The sequence below is a fragment of the Dermacentor silvarum genome, chromosome 1 (assembly GCF_013339745.2).
Source record: "Dermacentor silvarum isolate Dsil-2018 chromosome 1, BIME_Dsil_1.4, whole genome shotgun sequence".
Classification (NCBI taxonomy): domain Eukaryota; kingdom Metazoa; phylum Arthropoda; class Arachnida; order Ixodida; family Ixodidae; genus Dermacentor; species Dermacentor silvarum.
The window spans coordinates 355,432,390-355,459,005 of NC_051154.1; the positions used below are offsets into that span (position 1 = coordinate 355,432,390).

General features: G+C 46.7%; 1 protein-coding gene across 1 annotated transcript in view; it reads left to right on the forward strand.

The window, feature by feature from the left end:
* The window catches only part of LOC119444910 (cubilin), a 337,977-nt gene that overhangs the window by 277,173 nt on the left and 34,188 nt on the right, over positions 1-26,616 (forward strand). The window lies entirely within an intron of this gene.

Below are 26,616 nucleotides of genomic sequence, written 5' to 3' on the forward strand. Positions count from 1 at the left end.
TAGGCTTCATTTATTTCATCGCAATTAATCGCAAGTAACCTCTCGTAATACCTTTTCCTTACTAGAATAAACATTCATAAATCTATGTAGTAAGGCATCTCATATATACTCTCAGAGTACCCTATGTATAGTTATGGTGCGTATCGTGTCCGGCGTTACAGCCACCGGCATGATATTTCCAAGGGAAGTAGCCGTAGAATGCTTACGCGTTGAAAGGCCATTATACTTCTCCGTTGTAAACTTGTAATTATTGGCGATTTCATGTCTAATCAAGCAGCCCAATCGGCTTGCACACAATTACCTTCATTGAAGTGATGTTTCTATCCAACTGCATATGGAGCCAATTCAGAAGCCAACGTTTTAGGCTAAGCTACATTTAAAGCCACCGTTCTTACTCTACGTAGTTTTTAAGTATGGTCTGCATATCTAACAAATAATACGGGAAAACTTATTCGTGCTGAGATATTTGGTAATAATTTGGAACTTAGCTCATATTCTTTAATCAGACACATCTGTAGGTCCAGCGCCACGAGCGGTAGTGCAAATTTAAAAGCGCAGCGCGGACCATCTTTGCAGTGGGTTTTCGTCTGGACGAGCTCGTTTTCGCACCGACACCTCTTGAGTGATGGTTGTCGTAGACAAACACAGAGCTTTGTCTTGCAAGCAAGTAGAAAAAAAACGCGGGTGGCATTCCTAACTACCACCATTCTGGTCACGAAACTCCCGCCTCATTTTAATGTACAGCCAGCGCCTAAATTAAAATGAATCGGATGGGGGGACGGACAGAGCTGCCGCCATAAGCTGCTTCGCATCTTGTCGCAGTTTCACTCGAAAGGAGAAGCAGCATTTGCAATAGCAAATTAGTATAGAGAGTTGTACGGAGTAAGGATAGTAGTTTTATCAGCTGTATAAACTTGGACATGGAGCAGCACCAGCAGCGCGCATAACTGTTGTCGACGCCATCGGCGTTTTGCCCGCGTTCGCACCGAACGCGCGTGGCGTTGGTGACTGTTGCCGGTGGCTCTGACGGCGGCTCGGAGGTTTTCGACGGGATCAGAACGGGACACTCGTCGAGCAGCGTCGGAAGTCTTTACAACCTTCTCGCCTCGGAACGTTTTTATATAAATACGCATTTGGTGCCGCACCTAAACGTCGCCTCCCCTCCCTCCCTACGTCCCCCCCACGGCCTTTTGCGCGACGGGAGAAGCTGCGTTTGCTTTCCGCCGTGCGTTCGCTCCGCGTGAAAGCGCGCGTCCCTCGCGCGCTTTCACTCGCACATACAGCATACGGCGACAATTTCATCGCCGTTGGACTTTATACAGAATCATACGGCAACGGAGACCACGACGCCGACGGCATAAATCTGCTTGGAGTGTCCATATAATTGCTATCGCAATAAAAAGAATGTCTGTTAACCTAATTGGACATTCTTTATTTTTCTATGCTCACGGCAGCTAACGGACGGCAATAATACTAGCGTGACTTATTTTCTGTTGCTAGTTTTCGCTGAGTGTCCCCTTTTGTTGAATTTCTTTCTCTATGGCTAAAGCCCCTCTGTAAACCTTCGGAAGAGTACCGCCATCCTTTTAACAACGCCACTTCCTCTCTCTCTCTCTCTCCTGTATCTCCGATTGGACGATTGCCGTCAAGTGACAGCGCGCGCTTTCAATTCTTCATATATATTTTTTTCTCCTTCAGCGCCATGTTGCAAGTCCCTCTGCGCAGCCGCCGTCGCCGGCGGCGCGGTCGCGCGCGACATCTTCTTCTTTCTGGGGTTTTACGTGCCAAAACCAGTTCTGATTATGAGGCACGCCGTAGTGGAGGGCTCCGGATTAATTTTGACCACCTGGGGTTCTTTAACGTGCACTACAACGCAAGCACACGGGCGTTTTTGCATTTCGCCTCCATCGAGATGCGGCCGCCGCGGCCGGGATTCCATCCCGCGATCTCGTGCTCAGCAGCGCAACGCCTTAGCTGACTGAGCCACCCCGGCGGGTGTCGCGCGCGACAGTCGAGCCCGGCCGTGGCCCAGCCTGAAAGCTTCAACGGGAACGTTCAAGGGGGTGCCACCGTCGACTTGCTTTCGGAAGCAAAAAGTAAAAACAAAAAGCGGTTTAGGAGAGGAGACGGCGGAGGAGAGAGGAGATGGTGGTACTTTTCCGAAGGTAGAGGGGCTTTATTGTCACCGCGTTGGTCACGCCGCCCGGTAATGTCGCAACCGCTGGTCCTCGATGCCGTTCACGAACGGCCGTCGTCTAAACGGCAGTTTTTGAGATTTCTAGCCGAAGCTGCACGCCACCGATGGTACGACCACTTGGCGCCGTCGTTTCCTGTCAGCGAGCAGTCACCAGTCCCGTCCGCCACAAAGTCGTCGCCAGTCGTTCAGATCACCCCAGTCCCGTCGCCTGTCCCCCCTTTTCCGACTTTGGCGCGAACCTCCAGAAAACTAAAAGAGGTAGCTCCCGGAGGTGACACTGCGTTGTCGATGTCTCCGCCAAAGCCTCTCCGTGAATGCCGGTCTCCGGTCCCGGCCAGGGCTCTCTCTGGTCGGCTAGCCGTCCCACTGAGTCGGCGCCCCTGGAGTGTTTTCTTCGGAACGGAGTCAGTACCTTGCCCGTGGCGCTCGTTCCCACGGATGGTGGTTCCATTCGGCTAACCGAATCAGAAAGGTTCCAGGAGGAGCTCTGCGGTATTACCGAACACTTCGTTGACATCTCGGAGGTGAGGCGTTTTGGCAAGACAGGCATTCTATGTAAGTGTTCTAATGTTCAGTGCCTTAATGATTTGCTTAACTACACGAGATTCAGTGGCATCGCGGTTCGTGCTTTTGTCCCTCCTCATCTAGCATGCGTGAAAGGCATTGTGCGTGGGGTTCCTACCGATATTACTCCTGAGGCCCTTTTGAAGATGCTCTCTCCGGCTGGTATTGTTTCTGTTTATAGATGCAATAGGTCGGTGGGTGATAACCGAGTCCCAACTGAGAGCTTTATCGTCTCGTTCGCCGGTTTAACGCGCCCGTCTGAAGTGAAGGCTTGACCGTATTTGTTCCGCATGGAGACATTGTCACCTAGGCCATTGCAGTGCCGAACCTGCTGGAGATTTGGCCACAGTGCTAATGCATGTAGTTCTTCAGTGAGATGCTGTAATTGCGGCGGCTCTCACTCTACATCAGCCTGCAACGAAGATGCACCTAGGTGTTGCTTGTGCGATGGATCTCATAGTGCTACAGACAGTAACTGCCCTGCGCGAGGCCACGAGATTCAGGTGCTTGAGATCGCGGAGAAACGTCATTGTTCCCGTGCGGAAGCAATATCAGCAATAAAGGAGCCCGATGTTGGTTACGCAGCAGCTGCTTCCCGTCAGTCAACATATCTAGAAGCCACAGTTTCGGCCGCTGTAGCCGCAGCCATTGACAACGCAATGACAATAGTTATGGAGCGACTGTTTAATACTATTGCCGAAGGTATAACTGAGATGCTAACTGCCAAATTTAATAGCCTCCTCCAATCGCACTCTGCTGCTGCTGACCCCACTCCATGTAGTATTCCCGCGCGCCATTCAAATGAATCGAACTTTGAAAATCAGGCAGAGGTTGAGTCCGATACCTCAGTTTGTTCTCTGGTCTCAGCAACTGCGGGACCTAGCCACTCATTTGGACACATGAGGCTTGGGACCATCAGCAATAGACGCAAGGGTTCCCCACTTTCTCCCACGGATACTCCTAAATCTAAGCCTAAAAAAGGAAAAAAACAGTGATCACCACGAGCAGGATGCGTTGCGTTCTGCCGTGGAATCATCCATTCTAGGATCGCCATAGCATCAGTAAAAGTTCTCCAATGGAATTGCCGCTCTATATCCTCAGGTTACGTTGACCTTCTTTATTTAGTACATAAAATTATACCAGATGTTATTTTACTTCAAGAATCATGGCTTTCGTCACATGAAACATTTACTATTAATAATTTTCGAACATTTCGTTTAGATCGTCCAGGTAGGGGTGGTGGGCTGCTAATACTAGTTTCATCAAAAATGTATCATAAGGTAACTTGTAACTTTTGAACATGTGTGTTCAGACTGCGAAATTTTAGGATTAGATTTTTTGCTGCCAGGTTGCTCTGTGTTTACAGTGGTTAATATGTACTTCCCGAACGGAGTCAAGAACACTGATCACCTGGACTCGCTGTTCCGAAACTGTTCAAATGCAACGCTCCTGGCAGGAGATTTTAATTCGCATCATACTTCTTGAGGAATTAAAACGGATGGTTGTGGAAAGAGGTTGTGGAATTGGGTGCGTGACAACAATTTTCAATGTCACAATTCATGACAAATTACCTTTCTACGTGGGTGATTCTCTTCTGCATTAGATCTGACTTTCTCCTCTGCTAACATGTCTATTTCATCTTGGGACACCTTTGACAATGGAACAAGTAGCGATCACTTACCCATCACTTTTGAAATTATGCTTTCACGTCAGGCTCCTATTATACGACAAAGACGACTCATTAATTATAAAACTTATAAATGAACTATAAATGCAGGCTTATCAGCGTTGAGTACTTATGATGAACAACGGAGGGCTGACTCTGTGGTATCGCTTTTAAACTCTTCTTTCAGCCTGCCGAGTTTACGGTTATGTCTTGCAGCTCGCCGTCGAAGTCATCATGGTGGAACGATGCTTGCACACGGGATTATCGGCGAAGAAAGCAGTGTGGAAAAGTCTCCAACATAATCATTCACCGAAAAATTGGATGGACTATAAATTTTATGCAGCTCTATTTAAACGAACTGTGGCGATAGCTAAATATGAACAAAAAATGCACTACATATGTCTTTGTCAAAACCAGAAAGAAGATCGGCACTTTTTAGGTTCTTACGCAACAAAAAAGATGTTCAACCGTCCGTATGGTCATTTTCTGCTGTTCTATCCCCCAAGGAAGCGGCGGATTCACTAAATAATATCGCGAAAGGGCTTGAAGCACGCTTTTCTTCGCTGTGTCCCAGACCGAGGAGGCTCAAAATTTCGACATCTGAATTTGTAGAAGTTACCATGGCAGAATTATCCGATGTCATCCTAACTGCACATCAAACGGCTCCTGGACCAGACCGTATCACCATTACTATGATTAAAATATTGTTTAGCTCTTTCCCAGATGAGCTCTTGAATATAGTTAACTGTTCACTACAATATACATGGATTCCGACCTCTTGGAAAATTGCAAAAATTGTGCTTTTGCTTAAAAAACAAAACCTTGGATATATCTTGGACAACATTTGGCAAATTGCTCTTACATCGAATCTTGTCAAAATTGTAGAAAAAGGAATTCATGTCCGGCTCCTTGAATTTACTTCTTCTCGTGGTATTCTGTGCTCGAGACAAATAGGATTTAGGCTTCAATGTTCCATTACTTCAGCTCACGTTGATTTAGAAAGCCGCATTCGACTCGCAGGACAATCAGGAGATATATCGGCATTGGTAACTTTAGATATTGCAAAAGCATATGACAGTGTCGAATATGAAATTTTAATTTCTCGATTAGTTAGCTGTTCTGTTCCAGACTATTTAGTAGCCTGGATACAAGAGTTCCTTTTTGATGGAGAATTTTTTTTGTTTCAAGGATGGGGTGACATCGGATACGTATAAACAGACGAGAGGCGTACCACAGGGATCAGTTCTTTCGCCACTTTTGTTCAATATTTTGTTATCTTCTGTGCAATCTTATTTGTCTGAACTCGAGTCCTGGCTGGACGGCCTGTCTTTTTCGCTTAACGTAAAGAAATGCGCTCTACTGGTGTTTCCATTGTCAAATCCTGTCTCTATTTCTCTTCATTATCGTAATCAGCCGATTCCGCAAGTTCCAACTTTGAAGTACTTAGGGATAACTTATGATGGTAAGCTAAACTGGCAGCAGCAAATAGAAGCAAATGCTAATAAAGGAGAACGTGCAATGCCATTGTTGTGCCGGTTCAGCAATAAAAACACAGGGATGCGTAGAACTACGTTGCTGATGATTTATAAACTTTACGTCCGCCCCATTCTTGAATTTGGTTGTGTTCTTTTTTCAGGATGTGCAGCATACAAACTAAGACCTTTAATTCTACTGGAAAGGCAAGCGCTGCGTCTCTGCCTCGGGCTGCCAAGTTTTGTGGCTAATAATGTGCATTATCTGGTGTCTGGAATTATTCCGCTTGATTCCAGATTTAAGCAACTTACTGTCCTAACTTTCCTGAGGCTTTATGATACACCCCTTTCCAATTTGCAACCCGTTTTCATCAATTCACCAGAATCATTTTTCAGAACAGGATGGCGGCGTTACCGACAGCCACAAGTTATTTTTGTTCAATGGCTGTTATCAAAACTTCAAGTTAGCCTACCGCGCCTGATTTCTCCAAAATCTAATTCATTCAAAATAAAACCCACTTTTGATGATATTTTTCCAAAACACGCGAAACTTCTTTCTGCGCGCATACTTGAAGGTCTCCTTCAAGACCATCTTAGTCAATTTCCGTCCCATTTGCTTATTTCTACGGAGGCATCACAAAATTTAGAGAAGGCTGGTGTTGGCATCTTTTCGAATCAACTCAACTGGTCTTTTGCTCTCTGATTACACTCCAATATTTCTTGCAGAATTTCTGGCAGTTATTCTTGCCATCCGAAAATTGTGTCCACAGAATTCTAAGGTAATAGTTGTTACAGATGCGCTTTCGGTCTGTACTCATTTAACTTCCAATAATCAGTCACACCTACTGAGTATATTTTCGACTCTTGCCCCAGAAAATTTATCCGAAGTCCGCTTTGTCTGGGTCCCCGGACATAGTGGAATCTTTTTAAATGGGTTCGACATCACTATATGGTCCGGTCATAAATATTCTTCCTGATTTGTCTTTTATAACAGGAGCTAGATTTAAACGCCTTTTACTGCTGAGTTGCCATGACTCGTCTATACTTTCTTCAGGCAATTTTCAACATTTAAAATTTCGGTGGAACACGAACAAGTGCCTTTCACGCCAATGTGAGGTGACGCTGTCAACTTTCCGCTGCAGAGTTCCCCGCCTAAATTTTTATCTTCATAGATCCGGTTTATCAATCACTGACCTCTGCTCATTTTGTAATCAACCGGAGACTATTGACCATTTCTTTCTTTCTTGCCACCGCTTTTGCTCCCTCCGTAGAATGTTTCTGTTATTTCCAAGCAGTAATCTGGGTTTGGCACTTACAACGCCAAACATTTTATCTTTTGGGGCCTGTCAGTTAGGCACAAGTCAGGGTTCTATGATCACTGCTGTACACAAATTTATTGAAGCATCCGGAAGGTTACGCTGCTAGGGTACCGACCGTGGGACATGTTATTTTATGTTTATTTTTGTAGTTAGTCTTCTCTTTATTTTTATTTAGTTAATTAATGTATAGGACATCTTAGAATCTGTGTTAAGGTGTTGCCAAAATCTTAATTTTGATTATTCACCTTTACCCCTTTGTTCGTTGTTAGGTGTATGTTTTATTTTATCCAGTGTGACCAATCCCCCTCGTGGGTACGAGCCATGTTTTGAGGCAACAACAACAACAACAACACCTTGTATATTGAATTCACTCAGTAACCGACATGAAGCCAAGCAGGATTCACTCGAAACCAGAATTAAAAGCAGTCATGTGCAGCAGCGCCTATACTCAGCCTAACAGAAAAAAAAGACGGCTGCAATTTCGCTGGAAATACGACGCAGTATTAGTGATAGCGAAGTATAGGAGGAGGAAACAACTTTATAAAAAAAATTTTCAGGGCGTTGTAGGTGGCCGCTTGTCTGCGGCGACCTCTTCCGCCCAGGCAACGATTCCTTTTTGTAGCTTTTCTTCAGGAGACCGTATTAGGGTCTCCCATGTCGTTTCAGAGGGAGCTGGCAGAAGCTCTCTGGGTGGGGGAAGACCCTCTCATTCCCAGAGGATGTGTCTTTGGTTTGCTATGGCATTTTTGTCGCAGTTTTGGCATATTGGGTCAACCTCCCCATCTGTGAAGATCGCTAAGCGATGAGGAGTGATAAGGCTGTTAGTTTGAATTCGGCGGAGGACAGTGGCCTGCGCTCTTGTAAGGTTGCTGTGTGGTATTGGGTATATTCTCCTGTTCTCTTTGTATAGGTTGGTGAGTTCGTTGTAGGAAGTCACTACCTCTCCCATCGGGGGGTCCGGTTCCAAGGAGAGCGCGACCCGGTTTGTTAACCCTCGGGCCACTCTATGCGCTTCCTCGTTACCGGGATTTCCCGAGTGAGCGTGGACCCAGACAAGATTGATTTTTGTTATGTCGTCCTGATTAAAGTTTTTCAAGATCTTGGCTGTATTTAGTCCCACACTGCCCCTCATAAAGCTGAGAATAGCGCTCTTAGAGTCGCTCAGGACAGTATGGGTAGTTGGGTTCATGATGGCCAGCGCTATGGCCACTTCTTCGGCCTCTTTGATTGATGCGGCTCTAGTTAAAGCCACATTTACAATTCTAGATTTTCCGTCCACGGCACTCAGGGTGTATGTGTAGTATCCCTGGTTGGCGGCATCGACAAAGACCGCGGTTTGGTCTTGCATGTTCTTTTCGCGCAGTTTGTCTGCCGTGGCTTTTCTCCTGCCATCGTGCCTGCCTGCCAGGGTGTTTTTGGGTATTGTCTTGATTATTAGGTAATGTCTGATTGCGGGAGGTAGTGGTGCTCTGCCTCCCCTGGTGTATATGGGTTTAATGTTCAGTCTACTCAGGATGTGTAGTCCCGTCATCGTGTCTGATAGGCATATTATTTGTGCTGTTTTGTGTGCTTCGATCAGCTCCTGTAGGGTGTTGTGCATTCCAAGTTGGAGGAGCTTCTCGGTGCTGGTATAAACAGGCAAACCTAGTGCCCATTTGTACGCTTGTTTAATTATAACTTCTATTTTAGCTTTGTCTGATTTCCTGAGATGATAATAGGGGAAGGAGTAGACTATGCGGCTGATTAGGAATGCCTGAATCAACATACACAAGTCCATCTCCTTCATTCCTCTGTGTCTGTTGGCCACTCGCCTAAGCAGTCCACAAATTTGTTTGGCGGTGTTCTACAGTTTTGTGAGGGCCGCGGTGTTCTGCGTGTTGTGTTGAATAAGCATGCCCAGCACTCTAATAGTCAGAACCGGAGGAACCGGGCCGCTTTCCAAGACAATTTTGATCGGTGCCTGTTGTTGGGTGTCAGTGTCTAGCGTCTTCTTGGCTTTATTTCTAATGATTAGGAGTTCGGATTTCGTGGGGGAGCATGTTAGCCCGTTGTGTCTGACATACTCTTGCACATTTGCTGCCTCCTGTAACGCATCATTTATCGCACCATCCGAGCCGCTGTTTGTCCAGATTGTAACATCGTCCGCGTATAACGAAGACACAAAGGAAGATTCTTACCGTATAAATCCGTGTAAGGGCCGCACCCCCACTTGCCAGCCAATAAAAAAAATCCACCCGAGTAGCAATCGCGTTCGGTGCGCTGATTACGATCGCGCTCAACAGCGAATGTTCGCGCTCAGCGTACTTTCGGGGGTCGTTACTAGATGACGCGAGGAGGCGATCGCGGAGGTTTACGGCGGATTTCATACTCGCAGTGGGTAAAATTGGATCAAAGGGCCCGTTCCCATGTAAGGGTGTGCTAAATCGCGACAAAAAAGTACGGTTCTTGCACAAGTCTATACATTGGTTATATGGTCCATATAAATTGTAATAAATATCCACTTACTAATTATTATAACAAGCATAGTGTAATCCACTTATAATGCTAACCTGTAAATGACTCACTGGATGACCATGAGCACTCACTGTCACGACATTATGAAGAACGCGGGCAGCGGGGGCGAACGGTTTGCACAGCCGCGCGATTCACCACCGCTCCGAAAATTATATTCGTCATCATCATCTGCATACTTTATGTCCACTACGGGATGGCCTTTGTTAGCGATCTCCAATCACCCCTTTCTCCTAACTTAGACTGCGTATTCTGCAACACTAGGGGCGCGGAAAGACCGCCCGGGAAGTTAGCAGCCATACCTGCTCGCCCTTATTGCAGCCACCAATGCTTACCAGCAATTAGAAACGACACTCGGGCCTCGTAAGCCTCAGCCGCGTACAGTCATTCGCAGCTATGGCAGGGCTAGATAAGAAGACGCACGCTCTCCATCCCAAGCGCGCGTTTGATCACGTGACCTCCAACTAACCCGAATATTCAGTGCGTGGGAAGGTAATGCCCATCAAGCCGCCATCCTGTTCGGCTCATTGATATGATTTTTCTCGCACCCACAGCGTATGGGTCGCTCATTCATACGGCTTTTGGACTTCATAAGGAGCGTCACGGCGATGACGACAGCGAAAATTTGTCTGGAGTGTCCACATAACTCCGAGGGGACTCAGGCTGTGAAACTGAAGCTTCTCCTATATGAGGTCTGGTAAATACTCCCATAAGGCCGTCACTTCAGTGAACAATTCTTCGAGGTCACATGATGCTTCCAGAAATGTAACTATTTTCAAAGGTTATACATATGTATGTATATATATAGGGGTGGGGTTGGGAGAGCTGGTCGGGTCCCAGCCCCCACCCCCTTCCTCGGGAAAATGAAAACTTTCCGCCTGTGTCTACAATCATGACTTTCCTGACAGCATATCTTCCTGTATGCGCATATTTGCTAAAGATGGTATTGTTACGATCGGCTTGGAACTCCGCATCTCATTTGTGGGAAACCAAACCCACGCACGTTCCCGTGACGAGATAATCCGCTTTCTTTCCCGAGAAAGCGCCACACCTCTACGACCTGAGTAGACGCAAAGGCCGAGCTACCAAAGAAGAGGACCCGAGGGGGAGGAGGTCGTCAACTTGACCAACCGGCAGAGGACTGACACTTCCACAATTTCCCCGAAGGAGACATCGGCAGGTTATGATCTTCCTGGAAACTGTACCTCTCAAATGTGGGAAGCAAGCCCGAGCGCTTTTCCCGTGACGAGATAATCCCCTTCATCCCCGAGAAAGCGTCTCACCTCTATGACCTGAGAAGACGAAAACGGCGAGCTACCAAGAAGGAGCACCCGAGGGAGAGGAGGTCGTCAACTTGACCACCCGAGAGAGGACCGACACTTCCACAAGTTTCCCGAAGGAGACATCGGCTACCACAAGACCACGAGGGGTTATTTAAGGCCGTCCTGGCCCCAGTGTTAATCAGAACTGCTCGAGACTCGGATAGAGTCAAAACCATGTACCAATTAAGTGAATACAATCTTTTCTATTTTTCATCATCACGATGCCCGCCTTCATCGCCGTCTCCTGATTCCTGCGGTGACGACCCACCTCGCCCGGTCGAGATTATATCAGCTGGTTGGCAGCAATGGGATACTCCACCCTTCGTCCTGGCTTCAGCAGAATGGTGAGCGCTTGATTTTCTTTGAGAATTTGCCAGGTTTTAGCATGTGTGTTTTCTAAAACGGTGAATTAGTTTCTGTACGTGCAATCTCCTGTTGAAAGCTTCCTCACGTCACAGTAGAGTAAGAAAGTCCTCGTTCGGGATTGACCATGGATTGGGGCAAACGGAAAAAGCCAGAGTTGTTATTACTTTGTGAAGAGCTGGGAATTGAGGTCGGGAAAATCATAGAAAGCCGCAGCTTATGGTGGCGATTGAGAAGTGCGGGGCTCTTGAGAATGAAATTTCAGAAGCATGGGAAGAGATAGAGAAACGAGCTGAGAAAGCGGAACAAAACGCTGCAGAGGAAAGGCAGAGCTGAGAAAGCTGAACAAAAGGAAGCTGCAGAAAGAAAGGAACGAGAGGAACAGAGAGCTCACGAACTAAAGCTAAAAGAGCTACACGTGCAGCGGGATCTGGCCAGGCAATCAGCAAACAACCTCTTAATAGATGAAAGGCGTTCAGGTAAAGCAAGAGTGAAAATAAGGGATCTCATGCCGTCGTACAAGGTGAACGATTACACGGGATTGTTTCTCGTTATTTTTGAACGAAGGCTAACGAAGGCAAGGCTAACGAAGGACGACTCAGAGGACTATCCGAAAGTAAAAGCTGCGTTGCTAAGGAAATATCGGCTCTCAGCGGAGGCTTTCCATCGCCGTTTTCGGGAGGCAGTTAGGACACCGGGCGAGTCTTTCAGGATTTCAGTTATAAACTGAAAGTCAATTTAATTGAGTGGCTAAAAGGGGAAGACGCGTTTGGTTGTCACGGCAAGGCTGTTGAGCTAATCTGCATGGAGCAGTTCTATGAATCTTTGAGCGAAGAGATACGCCTGTGGATTCAATATAGGTCGGGCGAAAAGGACTTAGACCGTGCTGTAGTGCTAGAAGATGAATTCGCCGCACGTCGCGAATCCGAGAAAACGCGCGTCAGGCCGTTGACTAAATTCGGCAAAGAGGAAAACAGGCGCCCCTTTCACAAAGAGAAAGCTGGAAGTGAGATCAAAGACGTGCCGACAGATAATTTAGGCCAGAATAACAGCGCAGCGAAAGACGAAAGAAAACCAGAAAAAGCGTTTGAAGCTAGAAAAGCGGTCGCCTGTTTCCGTTGCCAGGAGCCTGGACACCTTGCGATCGGCTGTAGAAACCCTAGAATTGTTTTTTCTTTCTTGAATGACGACGACAACTTGGCGCTCTTAGAGCCCTACCTTCGCGACCTCGCAGTGAACGGAACGCCATGCAGGGTACTTAGGGACTCGGCTGCGACAATGGACATCGTCCACCCTGCGTATGTGCAACCTGAAGATTTCACCGAGGAACATGCGTGGATCCGGCAGGTAGTTGAGGAGGATAGTGTTTGTTTGCCCATAGCCAGTGTAAAGATCGAGGGGCCGTTCGGAATATTGCTGACTGAAGCAGCAGTATCGCAAAATCTGCCCAATCAATACCCCTACTTATTTTCAAATCGCTCGGAGATGCTGTTAAATAAGAAGGGCCTGAGTTTTGGCGACCCTACGGTCCAAGCTCTCCCGCGTCCCCAGGCTCAGGAGATCGCGGCGGAGATAAGGCACGGCAACGAAGAAAGGGAAAGGCCTCATGACATAGGCACTCAGGAAGCACAGCACATAGCTAATGAATGCAGGGGAAAAGGCGCTAGCGAGGAGGCATCCGGCTCAGTGGGCATACAGCAGCAAGGGCTGGCAGAGGAATTAGGAACTAATTTGGAGCTGCTAGATTCGGAGGGCTATTTGGACCATTTGAAGGTTATTAAAGAATGAATCGCGGCAGAAGAGAGCAATTACGTCACGAAGGTAGAAAACAATGGCTATTCCGCAGCACGTTCCTTGCGGAGACAAGGCTTGTTTTAGCAGCCCTAAAAAGGTAAAGAATGCGCTGAAAAACTCCCTTGTACCTCCGCATTTGAGCTAGGTTCCGGATTCGTCCAAAGGAGAGGAGACTGATATGGCGGTCAAACAGGGCAGGAACCGGACGATCGGAGATTGCAGAGGCACATTCGGTGACCGCCTGGCGAGGCAAAAATTTTTATAAGGCGCAAACGAGCGAAGTATTTAGCGCAGCGCAAATTCGAGACAGACGCCACACCGCAGCCCGTAAGCAAAGGGGACAGGTCATCATGCAGAACTTCAAAGGGCTCGTTATGGTGGTCGAGAAAGCGGAAGCGTAGCCAAGGCGGATGACAACAGAACAGGGTGCGTCTCCGCGAGTAGGAATGCGGCTAAAAGGGCCAACCCGGCTGAGGTACGCGCGCACACGCAGGGCCAGTCAAACCGTCAATGAGGGGGAATGCGCAGCGAGAGCGAGGATAAGGAAGAATGGCGATTCTTCTCCCGTTTACGGCCTCCCTCTCCGAGACGAGAAAGAAAGCCGTGGCCACACGAATTGACAGGTTACGGGAGGGGGCAGTGTATGTCTGGCGCCTTTTATTGCCCGTGGCAAGGCCCAATGACTTTCCGATTGCGACCTAGTCAAGTGCGCATTAAGAGGTAGTAAGTGTCTAATTGGGTGCCTCCATAAGGTACTCGTTTGTAAATAGAGCACGTTGCATTTTTATTTTTTATTAAGACCTTATTTCTTTTAATTTCAAAGGTTCCGCGTAATCTCAGTGTTTCGTTGTAATGATTGTTATGCGAGCCAGTTAGGCGAATAAAACTGCGAAGCAGGTTTTGCGACGGTGGTGGCTCGTGAACGCGCTGATTTTGTACATAGGCATTGACATTGGAGGTTTGTAGAACAAACCATTTTGGGTAATTGAATGCTTACAAAGTGGGTGCGTTTATCGGATACCATTGTGGTGGTGGTGGTTACAACATCTCTATTGCAAATCATGGTGGGGTCTCAGGGTGGCCCCTGTTGGGGGCGACTCCCTCGGCCCAAGGGACGATTTTCAGTTGTTGCTGAAGCGTGTTCGGAGGAAGCAGTTTTCTTTCACGGTGTTGCGCACAGATAGAGTATGGCTTTCGGTTTGCCTGGCTTTATATGCACTTTATAGATCAGCTTAATTAGGAGTTTGAAGCTGTCATCAGAGCGCAGGACATTTGGCATTAGAAGCGCTGATACTGGCAGGTAGCATTGAGCCAACGGGTTACTAACTGAGGGCGCAGCATTTATCCATTTCATTATTTTCAATGCGCTCTCAGTCCTTTCAATAAACGTGGCTTTCCCGGGCAAGGGAAACAAAAACGTTAGGTATTAGTTTGGTTGAAATATGCATTGAAGTCTAGTTTTTTCCTTTGATATTTTTCGGGAATCTCGAACGAGGGCGGCAGGTATGATTCTGATAAGGTTTTATGCGAAAGAATGTGTGAAACCTGGCAGTTCTCATGGTTAGTTGGGTGCTCTCTGTTTGTTGTGCCTCGGGCTTGACGTGGTCTATTTCCAGAAGGTGTCCACCTCGCTTGCCTTGGAACGAACGCCTAAACGAAGCAGAGGCACGGGGTCTACCGGTCTCTTCGATGTGCTTGGATGCTGCAACCCCTTCGAGTCCTCCTGTGGCAGCGGACCGGCTGTTATGATCGGCTTGGAACTCCGCATCTCAGTTGTGGGAAACCAAACCCGCGCACGTTCCCGTGACGAGATAATCCTCTTTCATTCCCGAGAAAGCGTCACACCTCTACGACCTGAGTAGACGCAAAGGGCGCCCTACCAAAGAAGAGGACCCGAGGGGGAGGAGGTCGTCAAATTGGCCACCCGTCAGAGGACTGACACTTCCGCAAGTTCCCCTAAGGAGACATCGGCAAGTTATGATCTTCCTGGAAACTGTACCTCTCTAATGTGGGAAGCAAGCCGGAGCGCTTTTCCCGTGACGAGATAATCCCCTTCATACCCGAGAAAGCGTCTCACCTCTACGACCTGAGCAGACGACAACGCCGAGCTACCAGAAGGAGCACCGAGGGAGAGGAGGTCGTCACTTGACCACCGGAGAGAGGACTGACACTTCCACAAGTTCCCCAAAGGAGACATCGGCTACCACAAGACCACGAGGGGTTATTTAAGGCCGTCCTGGCCCCATTGTTAATCAGAACCACTCGAGACTCGGATAGAGTCAAAACCATGTACCAATGAAGTGAATACAATCTTTTCTATTTTTCATCATCACGATGCCCGCCTTCATCGCAGTCTCCTGATTCCTGCGGTGACGACCCACCTCACCCGTCAGTCGAGATTATATCTGTATTATTTACCGTCCAATTTAGAATGGTGACCTTCTCGCCCTTTAAAATCACCTTGAATGTATTGGTAAGTAGTGTAAGACCTGGTTAATGATTTGAAATGTTTCCAAGTGCAAACTAGTCACCTTCAGCAGTAAACATCACAACTCTAGTGGCCTATATCAAATTGATAACATCATTAAGGAACGTACTAAGCAGTAAAAGTGCCTAGGCACAAACGTAACCACGAATCTTTCTTGGTCCGCACATATCACTGCCATCTGCGCTAACTCATCAAGATCATCTGTTTATCTGCGCCGTTAACTTAGATAATCTCTCCCTACAGTATACGTAAACTTGCTTATCACGCTTTAATTCGGCCACGAGTTTAGTTCGCTTCTTCAATTTGGCACCAGTATCAACAATATCTTATCAACATGTTCGAAGCCATTCAGAACAGAGCCAGTCGGCTCATTACACGTAATTACGGATACCCATACAGCATAACACAAACTAAACAAGGTCTTTCACTTGAGCCAATAATTACTCGTCGTGACATTGCTCTTTTATTACTATTCCACAAATTCATTCACACTAGTATTACTCCCACCTGTACACTTTCATCTCGCTCATTGAACTTGACGCAGACTGCATAAGAACTTCAGCTTAGCGCGCAAGTACGGTGATACTGACGCATTTAACTTATCTGCTCTCCCACGGGCTATCCGTTTGTGGAATGACCTTCCGGATAAACTTGCATCAGAGCGAGAGCACACAAAGCCTTTGCGATAATCTTATAAAATATTTTTTGCTCCAAAACCTGATGTTTTGCATTTGCCGCTCTAAACTTTGCCCTTGCATTTAGTACTTGTTGCCGAGATGTCCGCCTTTTAAAGACGATAGTCTTTCTTGGGCTACCTAAACGCGAAAAACTCTGTTTGCTGTCACTGGATTGAACCGCCCGGCCAAAACCAAGCATGAGAAGAGGAGGTGTAGAGAGAGAAAGTGAGACAGACAGAGAGCGAGAGTAATAAACAAATAAACTTTCTTGGCGAGGCGGCATTCGAACCCGGTACCCACGGCCCAAAGGCGAGCTTAACCACTAGCTATATACACCTTTCTTTATTTATTGATTGCAGTTGACTAGGCTATACACCTTTTCTCTTTTTAAGTGCACCCCCGCTTGTAGAACATGCATTTATGGTAACCATATGATTGCATATGATAGGATGATGATGATGATGATTTATTGGCATCCCCTTTGAAACGGGGTGGCGACAAATAGTCACCTAGCCTGCTTGATTTAATCAGGTATACTACACATGTTTCTTTATCTAGCATTTTTATCTTTCTTTTTCAGCACTTTAGCTTGTACCGCTGCCTATGATTTTAAGAGATCAGGTCGTATCCATCTTTGCCCTGCTTTTTTTCCACCAGTACTCTAATCGTCTCTTGCTGATCTCTACGGCTGATCTGTTTATGTTTCCTTCCACTTTGAACCCAAGCGCTTCTGGGAGTTGCACGTTACCTACGGTTCTCGCTGGGTGGATCCCGTCGCATTCCATTAGGATATGCTGAGTGGTCTCTGGATCTTTACTGCAGCATACACATGTCTCATCTAGTTCCGAATATTTGTTCCGATATGTTTTCGTCCTTAGGCAACCGGCTTGAGCCTCAAATAGCAGGCACTGCCCTTTGTGTTATCGTACAGATTTTCCCTTCTAATTTCTTTCTTCTCATTCTTGTAAATCTCCATTGTCCTTTTCGTTTCCATTCTTTGCATCCAATTCACGGTCTCTATTTCTCTCACTTTCTTTCTGATGACCCCTGGTTGTCTATTTACAGTTTCGATTATCCTGTACTTTGTTGCCAACTTCCTTGACCTCTTCCTCCATTCGTGTCCACGCTTTTCATGTAGAGATACTTGTGCACTTTAGCCGCCCATTTATTTTCATCCATGTTCCTGAGCCTTTCTTCAAAACTAATTTTGCTTTGTGCTTCTCTGACTTCAAAAGAGGCCCAACCCATGTCTCCATGCACTGCCTCATTTGTCGTATTACCGTGTGCTCCCAAAGCCAACCGGCCTACTGATCTTTGGCTAACTTCCAAACCCGCCAATATATCCGATTTTAAGCATATAATGGCATTTGCGAATGTTAGCGCTGGCACCATTACTCCTTTCCCGATTACACGCACCACCTCATACTTATTGTGGCCCCACAGTGCTCTGTGTTTCATTAATGCTGCATTCCGCTTCCCCTTTATTTTCAGATTGTCTTGGTGGTTGCTTGAGTAATTCTTTCCTTCCTTTATGTGTACGCCGAGGTACTTATATTGCTTCACTATGGGTATTACTTGCTGTTGAATTGACACCACGAAGTTACTCGTGTGTTCATTAAAGATCATAATCCCTGATTTTTCTGTGCTAAACTTAAGGCCTAGATTTGTCGCTGCGTTCCCACAGATATTCGCAAGTATCTGTAAATCTTTTTATTGTCCGCTAGTAGCACAATGTCGTCTGCGTACATCAATCCAGGGACCTTCTGTTGCACCATTTGTCCATTACGCATGTAGCATAAATCAAAACCTAATTCGCTGTTTTCCAGTCGTCTTTCTATGCCCTTGACGTAAAGCGTGAACAACAATGGTGACAGAGGGCATCCTTGCTTCAATCCTTGGTGAATTCCCACCATTTCATTTCCTTTTCGGCCTTCCCATGCCACTTGTACTTGGTTGTCTCGATATATCTCCCTCAGCAGCTCCACGAAATTGTCATCTATGCCTTCGTATTGAAGAATATCCCACAACAATTCCCTGTCTACGTTGTCATAAGCTCCTTTAATATCTAGAAATGCTACCCATAAAGGTCTTTTCTGAGCTACTGAAATCTCTATGCACTGAGTTAGTACAAGCATATTGTCTTCTAAGCGTCTGCCTGGCCTGAACCCATTCTGTAGTTCCCCCAATACACCGTTTTCCTCCACCCACTTCGACAGTTCTAATTTTATGGCTTGCATTGCCATTCTATATATCACCGACGTTACTGTAACTGGCCTGTACGAGCTCGTCTTATCCTTATCTCCTTTGCCTTTGTAGATGAGATTCATCTTGCTTTCACGCCATCCAACGGGAATATTCTTTGTTCTAATCACTTGCTCTATGGCATTAGTCAGCAGTGCCTTGCTTTTTGGACCGAGGTTTTTGATTAGCTGTATTGGGATTTCATCGGGTCCTGCTGCCGTGTTGTTAGGGACATTTTCTGCTGCCTTTTTCCAATAAAAGCTTTCTATGGTGAATTTTGATCTCTCAAGCCTCTCTGTTGTTGCTGGATCTGTTGTCTGAACTACGCTTTTTCTCGTACCGAAGTTATGCCTGATAACGTCTGTGATGTACCGCAGCGCATCATCGCCTTCATAGATGTTACCGTCTTCATCCCTTATAGCCGTTTGCGAGTTTCTAGTTGGAGCTCCGAGTGTTTTTGTATGGTTCCACAATCTTTTTAACCGATCGAGCGCCGTTGCGCGGCAATTATAAGAATCGATTTTCTACAGTGCGGATAGGCGGGATGTCTCGGGCGCGATCTTGTACGCGTTCCAAAATTGAATGGAGGCCGTCCGTTCCATCGAGCCGCACAAGATTGGTCAATTTGATCGTCACGGTTCAAATTGACCAATCGTGTGCGGCTCGCGGTTCAAATTGACCAATCGTGTGCAGCTCGATGGAACGGACCACCTCCGTTCCATTTTGGAACGCGTACAAGATCGCGCCCCAAAAGTCCCTATATAGTAAAAGTACCGCCATCTACTCTCTCCTCCGCCGTCTCCTCTCCTAAAACGCTTGTTTTTTTTGTATTTTTTTTTTTGCTTGTGAAAGCAAGTCGACGGTGGCGCCCCTGAAAGCCCCCGTTGAAATTTTCAGGCCGGGCGCGCGCCACCCCCGCCATCGGCAACGGCGGCTGCGCAGAGGGACATTCGATATGGCGCTGAGGCAGGAAAAAAATATATACATCAAGAAGTGAAAGCGCACGCTATCATCGTCCAATCACAAATGCAGGAGAGAGAGACGCGGCGTTGTTCAAAGGATGGCGGTACTTTTCCAAAGGTATACGGACCTTAGTAATGTCCGCTTCCGCGCGCCACAACGCAGATGAACGGCCGAACTAGGCGTCCCTACTGCTCGCATTGGAAAGCGGGTGGCGCGTCAGGCAATGGTATTCAGGCGCCGTTGGTTAGCGTTCACTCGGAACGCCTGGCGTTGCGGAAAGTGATGCGTCACCTCGGTCTAGACGCGCAGAAATTCCCAGAAAACGCAAGCAAAAGACAGAGGAGGACATTGGTGCGGAAAAGCGCCGGCGTATCGACGCTCGTCGCCTCAAGCGTGCCAGGAAACATCTGAGCAACGCGCTGAGCGTCTCGCGAATGAACGTGAGGCGAGGCGCACCCGGAGGCAGCACGACACACATGGGGCGCGCGTCGAGCGAATCGTCAGTGACCGAAGGGACGCTATGCGTTAAAAACAAATCGACTCAATCGGCGGCTCTGTAGCCGGCTTTAAGCCAACAGTAATAAAAGGTCCCTACAGATGGCGCGAGAGCAGGGCGAATGTGGGAAATTTGAATTGACTTCAGCAAAACCCCCATTGTATCCATCATAGGAGGAATGAAAGGGGAGGCGAAGTGCGTGAGTGGTGGAAGGAGGAGAAAAAAGAGGGTGTTACGTATCAGGGGTGGCAGAAGACTGTCGCCTTTCGACGTCATTTACACCGAAGCGAGCTGATATGCGGCCAATTTTTTTCTTTTATTTCTTTTTATGTGAAAATGATCTTTTCTCAACTGTTTTTCTTCCCCGTAGGACAGGTGCGGTTGAGTTAAAATTGCTTTTTTGTTCGTTGCTGCATTTGCATTTCTGTTTTTTCGACTTGGAATGCTACTATTACTAGCTTGCTTTTATAGTATATCATGTTAAGTTCTTGGGTTCATTCCCGTCTTTCTGGGCTAATCGATGTTTTCTTTTGGTAACGTGGTATTGTATGTTAATCTTGGTTTGTATTTACTGTACTGCCCCCCTTACACAATGTCCCACGATGGTTTTTTGAGGTACTTAAAAATAAATAAACATAAGTATGTAGAGCCTCGGTGGTGAACGCATCTCGCCCAGTAAACGACGGAGTGTGATGTGCTCTAGGCCCTTAAACGAAGCACTGCTACTGCGATACTGCCATTCGTACCTCTAGCTGGGCTGTCGATGTATTTCCACTCTGAATGAAGTATGCATGTAAACAGCATATTTCTTATTTTCGTCATTATGTTTTTTTAATTGGCATATAAACCTAACCAAAACCTAACTTAGACATCAGTGAGACCCATTTATTGATTCGCAAGTGCGCTTCACTGCACTGCACATTTGCCCCTCTTATGGCGGCACCGGTCAACGTTCAAATGGAAAAGTATTTGCTGCGCGTCATTACGTGTGTTACTTGCAAACAGCTTCGCCGTAAGAGAAACGTCTAAGTTTATTGATGTCGTAATTTAGGCACAAGCTGTGCTTGCACACGCTGTTTGCGCAAATGAATATGCCACCAATTTAGTTGGTGAAACTGCTTCGCAGGTTCTTTGCAAAAATATCGCATTCCAGCCGATGCCAACAGCGACGCAGCCATACTCACAAAAGCTCTCAAAAAATAAAATGCGCCGGATTCGCAACAATATCGCAGTCACACACAGGACCATAATATAGAGGGTGTTTCACGACACCTTTTTAGATCTACGCTAAAAGGAAGAATAGTGCTTCCGTGTATCCTGGCCAAGCCACTACGACCCAAGGACACACGACCAAGAAACACACGAGACGAGAGCTAAGTTTTCCTAAAAAGCCTGCGAGAAAGAACCACTTCTGTTTTCCGAGCAGCCTAAGACGACCTTATACGCAGTCAAGCTACATACAAAGAAATGCAATTTGACCGCTGGTATGGAGGTCAGCAAGTAAATGCGGAGTGCGAGTACGGCGGAACCAATTCCGACAACAAGCACTTTCTATGGTTCTGTGAGCACGTTTAGCGTACTCTAAACAGAAAAAACTACGAAACATTCTTCAAGATGAAAGGTCCCGATGTTGGGAGTAGTTGGTCGCTTCGACAGCGGCGCTACAATACACCTGCTTCAAGTAAGCTACGTCCGATAGTTTCTGCGATTAATCCAAGAAACTTGACCACACGAAGAACCAAGCAGTCGGCGAATCAATAGTTCAAAAAGATTAGTGCAGAAACTCTCTAAAAGGACTTGCCCGATCCCGGGCAATCAATCTTCCAGTCGCTCATCTTGCAGCCACGTAACGAATCATTGAGCGGCCGAGTTACAGCGCACCGCGGCTCACTGTCTGAAAGATGACGCAATGAGGTGCAAATATTGCAATGACCAATTGCAGTTACACAACTGGCGAACCTAATTGTTCTGAAATATTCTTGTCTGGAGAAAAATAACTGAATTCTTATTAAGGTATATAATATTTATTATTAGCGTTGCTCTTAGAATTTTTTAGTGGGCTTAAGTGTTGTAATCATAATTTTTTTTCATTTACAAAAAGGTCTCTTTAATCACGTTTAAGTAATACTGATTAGCCGTAATCAATTTAGAGATAATAATTAGAATTTATGCTTAAAGCATCTTAGTTACCATAATTTACCCTGATGAGCCTTAATCAATTTAATGTTAATGAATGAACGTTATGATAATTATTCGTAAGTACCCTTATTTTACCTTGATTAGGCTTAATATTTACCAAGAAGTATTCTTTGTTTTGCTCAATAATGATTTAAATAAAATTTATTCGCTTGTATTTGTAAGGCTAAAGACACTTCATTAGTTTTAAGGATTCTTATTTAGGCTTCATTCATTTCACCGCAATTAATCTTATTATTAGTAAGCTCTCGTAATACCTTTTCCTTACTAGAATAAATAGTCATAAATCTATGTAGTAAGGCATCTCATATATACTCTCATAGAACCCTATGTATAGTCATGGTGCGTATCGTGTCAGGCGTTACAGCCACTCGCATGATATTACCCAGGGAAGTAGCCGTAGAATGCTGACGCATTGAAAGGCCATTATATTTCTTCGTTGTAAACTTCTAATTATCGGCGATTTCATGTCTAATCAAGCAGCCCAATCGGCTGGCACACAATTACCTTCGTTGTAACGATGGTGCCGTTCCACTGCATATGGAGCCAATTCAGAAGCCAACTTTTTACGCTAAGCTACATTTAAAGCCACCGTTCTTACTCTACGTATTTTTTAAGTATCGTCTGCATATCTAACAAATATTACGGGAAAACTTATTCATGCTGATATATTTGGTAATAATTTTGAACTTAGCTCATATTCTTTAATCATACACATCTGTATGCCCACCGCCACGACCGATAGTGCAAATCTCAAAGCGCAGCGCGGACCACCTTTGCAGTGGGCTTTCGTCTGGACGAGCTCGTTTTCGCACCGACACCTCTTGAGTGATGGGCGTCGTAGACTAACACATAGCGTTGTCTTGCACGCAAGTAGAAAAAAAAACAACACAGGTGGCATTCCTAACTACCACCATTCTGGTCACGAAACTCCCGCCTCATTTTAATGTAGAGCCAGCGCCTAAATCAAAATGAAACGGAAGGAGGGACGGACAAAGCCGCCGCCATAAGCTGCTTCGCATCTTGTCGCAGTTTCACTCGAAAGGCGAAGCAGCATTTGCGATAGCAAATTAGTATAGATAGTTGTACGGAGTAAGGATAGTAGTTTTATCAGCTGTATAAACTTGGACATGGAGCAGCACCAGCAACGCGCATAACTGTTGTCGACGCAGTCGGCGTTTCGCCCGCGTTCGCACCGAACGCCCGTGGCGTTGGTGACTGTTGCTGGTGCCTCTGGCGGCGGCTCGGAGGTTTTCGACGGGATCAGAACGGGGCACTCGTCGAGCAGCGTCGGAAGTCTTTACCACCTTCTCACCTCGGAACGTTTTTATATAAATACGCATTTGGTGCCGCACCTAAACGTCACCTCCCCTCCCTCCCTACGTCCCCGGGGCCCCAAGGCCTTTTGCGTGACGGGAGAAGCCGCGTTTGCTTTCCGCCGTTGGACTTTATACACAATCATACGGCAATGAGACGACGACGCCGACGGCAAAAATCTGCTTGGAGTGTCCATATAATTGCTATCGCAATAAAAACAATGTCTGTTAACTTAGCAGAACTGATAGTTGGGCGAGTTGGTACGAATTCATAGTGTAATCTTTTTGCGCCGTGTGTCCGTGTCAATTGTGTGCGCAAAAAGATTACACTATGAATCTGTTAACTTAATTTGACATTCTTTATTTTTCTATGCTCACGGCAGCTAAAGGACGGCATTAACACTAGCGTGACGTATTTTCTGTTGCTCGTTTTCGCTGAGTGTCCCCTCTTGTTCAATTTCTTTCTCTATGGCTAAAGCCCCTCTGTATACCTTTGAAAAGTACCGCCATCCTTTTAACAACGCCACTTCTCTCTCTCTATCTCCTGTATCTCCGATTGGACGATTGCTGTCAAGTGATAGCGTGCGCTTTCACTTCTTTATATACATTTTTTTTCTCCTTCATCGCCAGGTTGCAAGTCCCTCTGCGCAGCCGCCATCGCCGGCGGCGGCGGTGGCGCGCGCCCGGCCTGAAAGCTTCAACGGGAACTTTCGAGGGGGCGCCACCGTCGACTTGCTTTCGCAAGCAAAAAAGTAAAAACAAAAAGCGGTTTAGGAGAGGAGACGGCCGAGGAGAGAGGAGATGGTGGTACTTTTCCGAAGGTAGAGGGGCTTTATTGTCACCGCGTTGGTCACGCCGGCCGATAATGTGGCAACCGCTGGTCCTCGATGCCGTTCGCGAACAGCCGCCGTCCTGAGGGCAGTTTTTGACATTTCCAGCCGGAAGCCGAGCCGAAGCTGCACGCCACCGACCTTACGACCACTTGGCGCCTTCGTTTCCTGTCGGCGAGCAGTCACCACTCCCGTTCGCCACAAAGTCAACGCCAGTCGTTCAGGTCACCCCAGTGCCGTCGCCTGTCCCCCCTTTTCGGACCTTGGCGCGAACCTCCAGAAAACTAAAAGAGGTAGCTCCCGGAGGTGTCGCTGCATTGTCGATGTCTCCGCCAAAGCCTCTCATCCTGCCGACCAGATGCAATATAGTAGCTGTAGAAGCTGACGTTGTCTATGTCCCAGCGTTTGTTGATACTGGGGCTCATATGTCGGTAATGAGCAACAATCTTCGTTCCCGAAAGTGCTTACACCTGCCGAATCTCGTGTAATCCGGGTCGCCCATGGAGCAATTCCCATTATCCTTAGCATGTATATATACACTGCCCAAATAACTGTTGCTGGTTTCAACATTCGCGTTTTATTTGCTGTTCTTGAAGAACAGTTTCCCCATGAATTGATCTTCGGCCTTGACTTTTTATCGGACCATTCAGCGCTGATTGACTGCGCTGCTGGCATCCTCGAACTCGAATGACCTAATCACTGCTTTCCTCCAAAATCAGCGGAGCCTCATTTATGTTCTGTAGACTTCCTAAGGTTGCCGCCTCAAGCTACCATGTATATACATTTGACGTGCTTCCCATCGGTTCCTGACGGAGACTATGTGTTGACTCCTTATGTCAATGTTCTCCTGCTACGCATACTTGCCATTCCTCATACCATTGTGACTATCGCCGACAACCACGCATTTCTTTCGTTTTTAAATTTTGGTTTATGTACGCAAGTTATTCCGAAAGGCATGTTGCTCGGCAACGCTTCTCCGATGGACGATCCCACCATCTAGGTATTGGATATGCCGTCCTCATCTGCAGCCACCTGCTGTCCGATCAGTTCCGTAACGTCCGATCTTGCCATATTTTAAAGGTGGATGCTCATGACCTTCTTTCCGACCAGGCTGTGGACCTCTGCCGCGTTCTGGTGTCTTATTGCGACATGTTTGAGTTTGAGGATGGCCCGCTGGGACAGATTTCCGTTGTGACCCATAAGATTCACACCGCTGATGCTAGCCGTATTTGCCGACGTCCTAATTGTGTGTCTCACGCAGAACACCACGTTATCCGTGCTGAAGTAGACAAGATGCTAACCAAAAGTGTAATTATAAGCCCTCTTCGAGTCCTTGTGCATCGCTAGTTGTCTTGGTCAAAAAGAAGAATGTCAGCGGGCGATTTTGTGTAAACTACTGTCAACTGAACAAGATAACAAAAAAAGATATGTACCCTCTACCGTGCATTGATGACGCTCTCGACTACCTTCCCGGATACAAATACTTATTTTTAATCGACCTCCGATCCGGTTATTTGTAGATTTCGGTTGAGGAACTCTCTCCTTCGGGGGTATAAGTGCTCCTCCGGTCTATGTTCTCTAGACGATGTCATCCTATTTTCCTATACGTTTGACAGCCACCTCAGTCGCTTGGCCGCTATTCTTGAAGTCTTTAGTGAGGCTGTGCTTCAACTTAACTCTTCTAAGTGCCATTTGGGACACCGCGAAGTCTTCTTGGCCACCTTGTCAGTGCTACCGGTGTACATCCTGACCCTGATAAGATTCACGCTGTCAAGAACTTTCCTGTACTGTGCTTAGCAAAAGATGTGCCCAGCTTCGTTGGCTTATGATCCTATTTTCGTCGATTTGTTAAAAATTTTGCGGATAACGCCCGGCCGCTGCCGATCTTCTCAAGAAGGACCATGCGTTCTTTCGGGGCCGCGAACAAGCCCACGCCTTCTACACCCTCATCCGCTTGTTGACAACGTCTCCGATATTAGGCCACTTTGATCCATTTGCACCAACCCAATTTCGCACAGACCCCAGTGGCCATGGCACAGGTGCTATCCTCGCCCAACAACAAAGTGAAGACGAGCGCGTTGTTGCCTACGCCAGCTAAATTTTTCTATCACCGTGAGTGAGTGCCTCGCTCTGGTGTGGAGAGTGGATAAATTTCGCCCTTACTTGTTTGGCCGCCCATTTTCTGTCATCCCGGACCATCA